The following is a 6,070-nucleotide window of genomic DNA, read 5'->3' as shown; positions in this document are numbered from 1 at the left end:
CCTCAACAGCTATTGACCAACGCTGAAGTCATACAATACAAAGTATTGAGATTCAGAAGTGAAAGTTGCCTCATGGAAGAGTCAATTGATTACTAACCAGAAAGTCAATTTATAATTAACATCATGGAATCATTAATTGTTGCTTAACTTTTATGGATTGTTATTAAATGGTAATAGAAAAAAAAAACAAACGAAAAAAGATGATGAAAATAATTATAATTGTGTAAAGATGTTAATGGTTAAAAAAACATCAACGAGATGTTGTTGAAGTTTAAGGTAAAAATGAAGATGGCTCAGGTCAATGGTCATGTAGCCAAGGATGATCAGTATGAAGATGAAGATGATGATGAGACGGGAATGAATAACCTGAGGCTATATTTAACCCGGTTGATGCAGTTTAAAGATGAGCTTCAAAACATTTAAACACACGCCCAAGAAAATGCAGAAAGGGCGAAAAGATGAAAACAAAGTAAACGGAGAGAGAGGTTAGAGGGGAGAAGAAAGGATGATAAGGAAGACTTCTTTTAACTTGTTTGCAACCCACAGAGTTGGAGAGTAAGATGAAGATAAAGATGAAAGATGATGAAAAATGATGATTCCAATGAGGCTAGTCTAAGCAGGACGCCATGATTCTTGGTTAAGCTTCTTGTACCAGATTTGTAAGTCTCAAGGTTGCTATTTTTAATGTTTCCCTTCTTGGCTAACCTTTTCCTTTTGTTTCACCGATTAATTGCACACACATCCAATAAACAATTAAATTTATTATAGTTGATTAATTTAACCAAACATCGTCCAAATAAAATTAAATTAATATTTAAGGTCAGTTAAAACAATGACCATAAGCAACTTTAAGAAAAGGCGCTTTTTTCCTTGGCATTAACTTACCTCTAACACTTTCCCTCTTTTTATTTTGAAGCTCTCGCCATCTTATATCATTATCTGGTACTGTTTTATTTTTTAATCAAAATCATATTGTTATTTGATAGAGTTAATCAAAATTGAATATTTCCATGCTTCGTTTAATTGTTTATTTAATATACATGTATTTGTTTAAAATCTAAACTGTTTGATTACCTGGCTGGGTGCTGTTAACGATTGATCAACAATTGTGTTTTCGTGTTAATCTGTTTATTGTCTTACCATCTTCTCAACCTACTGCTGACTGTTTCTTACCCTTACAGGTTAAACATATTGGCTTCAAGTTTTCTTTATCAACAATTATTAAATTATGAAAGGTAAAATTACAGTGATATGATGAATCCTTCAACATTAAGTATCTTGGTAATTAATCATTCAAGTGGAGATAATCAACGGAGTTAACTCACAAAAATTCAATGTGTTTTTTCTATGTGCTAATACTGTAAAGAGTTTTTCATTTAGATCTCTTTCTCTCTGTTTTTCCTGGTTCTGAACTCAACACATAATCTTTGTGAATTAATCTCTTTTTATTAGCTTGATCGGTAATATGAAAGTTGAGGAAACAAGAATCTGGTAATTAGCAATTAATAAATATCTAAATAAAAGTCAACCAAGATTCAATGATTACTGGTTAAATGTAAATTTTATCAAAATAAAACTGTACTCAAAGTCGTTTTCATGAATCATGACTACTCTGAAGACATGGAAAATAAAGTATGGCAGTAAATTAAACCTTGCTTTTCATTTAATCAGCGATTAAATTATGACATTTACAATCGCAACTCAAGGCCTTTCAAGTAAATTAAAATATACAATATATGCTTTATAACTGAATATGCATCTGACAAGGTAAAGATGGATTTGAATCATCTTCTTGAACGCGTTTCATTGAGCATTAGGTTAGAGTTTCAATTTCTGGTTAATTTTACACTTATCGTTGTATCGAGAAAAATATTGATTACAATTTTGTCTGGATAAACACAATTCAAGTTGTTTCATTAATCATTATTAAATGTTTCACCTGCAATACAATCATAAATATTATTTAGCATACAAATGAAAACAGGTTAACTGAAACAATAATCAGATCTTTTTAATCTTAAAGTCAAGAGGTTTTAAGATTATTATGTTTTGATATTAACTGTGACTCTAACTGAAGAAACAATCGTTTTACATCAAACACAACAATTAACCTTCGACTCTAAATCATTAGATTGTCTAATCAATTGTCTCTGTCAAGGTGACCCTTTATTTGAGGTTTTTGCTTAATAAAGTACCAAACTTGGTTAAATGATTGATTTAATGAAAGTTGTTAACATCAATCATTGCATTTAAAATGAAATGAAAAATTGAAAATTAAATAAAAAAACTGAACAAATGAAGTAATGATTGATATTTCAATACAAACAGTACAAGTGATTTTGGTTGATTGATTGATTAAACGAGCGGAACAAAATGGTGATCAGTTGATCGGGTAAAGATATCCAGAGATGATCAGGTTAATCAAACATCACCTTATTTTGTTTGATTTGAATCTTTTAATGGAAACTGAATATCCATTTGAATTTGGTAACAATCAAGAAAGGTTGTTGATTATCATCATTACCAGACGATGAACCGGCGAGATAAAGATTTAGCTGATGATTGATTGACTAATTAAAGTTAAATTAGATTAAACAAGGTGATGAAGCAATAATAGATGTTAACAATAATGGCTGCCAGAATGGTTAGATTGATGGTGATGGTGATGATTCGAGACAACAAAAAGAAGCTGAAATCAACATTTAACAATGTTTCCAATGATGATTATCCTTGAATAATTAGGTTGAGCTGAGTTACAGTTAAGTTTATCTGGTTTGTGTGGGGTTGAGTTGCGTAAAGTTGGGTTCAAGTCAAGCCAAAGTCAAAAATTACAACAATCATAATTCATTATGGTTGTTATGAATAATGATTACCAACAGCATTTTATAACAAAAGCCTGAATATCAATTCAGTGGTGAACCAGAATAACAAGAGAAGAAAGAGGAAAAACATTTTAATCATTGATTAAATAGATTGTCATCTGTTGATGTTCATTTTGTCTCCACAATTCAAATGGAGTTTGATGGAAGCCTCAAGGATATAACTGCTACTTGCTGGTTCACAACAATTAAAATGAAGAGGACGAAAGAAAAAGTAATTTTACCAAAAAAATTGGTATTGACGATCAGAGTAATTATTTTCCTTCATTAAAACCTTCAAAGCGTCCTCATTTGCGTTGAAATCAGATTAATTAGTGTCTTTCAATGGATCGTCCAGAATATAAAAAAAGTCAGTCTGTCAAATAAATTCTGCCAATAAGTGATATAAAACTGTCAATGAGCGTAAATTATATCCAAATAGATTGCACCCATTTCCTTTGGTGTTTACGTGTTTTTATGTGCTTCCTAGTTTGAGCTGCTTCAAGTTTCCGTTATTGTATTAAAACCATTAATTGTGATTAACTCGAACCATTCCAAGGCTTTTTTTGACAATTCAATCTCTTCTGCTTCTTTCAGGCTGAAAGATGAAATGACATTAGCTTTTTTTCATGGAAACCTCCATAGAGTTATCATGTTGGCCAAGTTGGCTAAATATAGTAAACGTAAACTCTGTCAATCCTTTCTGCAGTTGCAAGATGATATTGGCTGGTTAAATGATTAACTGTTTATGAAATGTCCTTTTGATAATTAACATTACTTAAGCTGGTTCGACAATTATGAGCAAATTGTATCATTAAGATGAAAAGGATCCATTGAGTGGTTGGTAATGCTTGTGTTTATAATTGAAATACAATCCAGCCCTTGTCAAAATCCTTTACAATTTACTCCATTAGTTATTAATTGTTGATGTTATGCTTTTAATGTACCATATTAAAATTAAATCCAACGATAGTAATCATCTCGCTCTCTGTGTTCACTTATTTCAGGCTAACAGCTGGGATTGCGTGGAACCAATTATGTGTACTTTTCTTGTGTGCTTTCACAATTAACCTTTGTATCAATGATCATCTAAAACAGTAAATTGTCGGTTTATTATATTACAATTGGATCCATTTTAATCAACTCTTCCTTCTCGATCATATCTTGTATCCATGGTAATTGATTAAATGTAACAATCAATCAGAGTCTTTCATATGGTTATCCATGCCTTGCTAGTAGCTTGATGTACAGTTTCAAATGGATTAAGAATAAGATTGATTAGAGCAATTTTTTGTCGCATTCATCATCATCATCATATGTTCCATCATCCAGTTAACTTGGCAAGAAATCATCTTTACTGTTTCAATTCTGGATAAATTAGGCTCATTCAGATCCATTTATGATACATAACTTTAAATTTAATTGTGACAGCTGAAAATAAAGAACAAGATTCATTAAAATTGAGAAAATGTAAAACAGCTACAGATGAGTCAGTTTTTACCATGAACTCAGATAATCAAAATTTTAACGCAATATTGTTGAGGAAAAGACATTTGTGATCATTTCCTGAAAATTTGGGCATTTCAATTGCGTTTAATAGGATTTATTTGCCAATTCAATTGGCTTCATCCAACGGAAGCTATAAATTTAGCTTCTTATTTCAAGCAAAATAACCTATAGATTGAGCTACCAAATGTTCAGCAAATATTCAATCATTTCAAACAATTATCGCTTCGATTAAATTATGATAAACAGATTAGTTAAAATATAGTATCACAATGATTATTACCCATTTATCCTGGAAAATTGAATAGATATCTTTCAACAAATCCTCTGTTTTATTTCAATGCCAATTCCTTTCCAATTTTGACCATGCTGATTGATGCTAAGCCTGATTACACCTATGATTAAATAAAAATTCAAATGGTTGAACCTTCAATTTGATTAAGAGTAAAATTGATGAGGTATGAAGCTTCATTCAAGGCTTTTTGGGCTTTGTTAAAAATAAACTGTCAATACAAATGTTTATGGAAGACTAAACGATGAAAGCGTCTATTACTTCCTAGATTATTTCATTTCAAAAACAAACCTGATTGAGGAGTCATTATTTATCCCAATTAAATTGTAAATTGACCACATTAATAGCAAAAATAAAGACAAGTAATTGGCAGAAATAAATATAATCGTATAAATAAGCAAGTGTCTATCAACGGTTATCGATAGACAACAAGCATTTTTCGTGAGCTTCACTCACATTTGTAAATTGACTATTCATTTTTAACCCAATTTAATATAATTTCACTACTTACCTGACATTTTCCTACTTTTTGTCAACTTAATTATAAAACAGGTCAAAATAATTCAAAATTTAATTGCTGATTCACTTGAAGATTACAAGACAATTAATAAACAACTTTGCAGACAAAGACTAAAGAACGATACAAGCAATGACATCTATGGGAGCAGTTTTAAACTAAACTGTTGATGAAAGATGAAAATAATCTGAATTATAATCATTCATGATTAAAATATTAAGATTACTTTCAATGGAATATTTTACCCTGGATTTTCTGCTCTTTGGATAGATTTATAAAAATTGCCTTCAGATTATTCCAAAGATAAAAATATAACATCAAGACTGATCTGAAATTGATTTACTAAGACGGTAGATTAATCAAATTATTTGTTTCCTCAACAATCAAGATCGAAACTAAATCTTTTTCTGTTAAATTCATACTTGAAATGCAATCATATGTAACCAATAAACATGATATTTTACAGTCACAATATAAAAATGAGTCAAAGCAAATTTCATTTTAAACAAGCGGATAAACTGATTCATAATAAAACATTGTCTTTGCATGTTAACATTGAAATTGAAAAAGTATTCCGATTTAATGTCAAATTGAAATGTGACTGCAATCAAATCGGATCAAGATTGATAATCAATAATCTTATTAATCTCACTGAGGTTGAATATAAATCATTTGCGGCAAAGATTCAATGTATTTTGGTGTAAGCTGAAGATTGCTGTGAATCAACAATTTACAATCATTTCCTTTTTTTGAGCAACTAATATTACATTGCCGATAGAAATCAGTAAATTGTTACAAAATGAATTGTGATAAAACCAAGGTTTATTTAAATAACAATTTCACATTGAGTTGACCATTTTCAAGCTTCAAAGCTTATATCAATAGCAATATTAAAAA

At 30.1% G+C, this 6,070-nt stretch overlaps 1 long non-coding RNA gene across 1 annotated transcript; it reads right to left on the bottom strand.

Annotated features, from left to right (window-relative positions):
* Positions 1-2,144: 2,144 nt before the first annotated feature.
* Positions 2,145-5,325, bottom strand: LOC107366306 (uncharacterized). The gene is made up of 3 exons (XR_001569623.3): positions 5,168-5,325; positions 4,648-4,759; positions 2,145-4,289 (listed from the first exon to the last, which is right to left on the bottom strand). It is a non-coding gene; the product is annotated as an uncharacterized LOC107366306 (long non-coding RNA).
* Positions 5,326-6,070: the final 745 nt, after the last annotated feature.

Source organism: Tetranychus urticae, chromosome 2, assembly GCF_039701765.1.
Source record: "Tetranychus urticae isolate SD_2017Ah chromosome 2, NJAU_TeUrti_SD_1.0, whole genome shotgun sequence".
NCBI classification, from domain to species: domain Eukaryota; kingdom Metazoa; phylum Arthropoda; class Arachnida; order Trombidiformes; family Tetranychidae; genus Tetranychus; species Tetranychus urticae.
The sequence above is the reverse complement of the archived record's forward strand: the minus strand, read 5'-3'. Positions and strand labels throughout refer to the sequence as shown.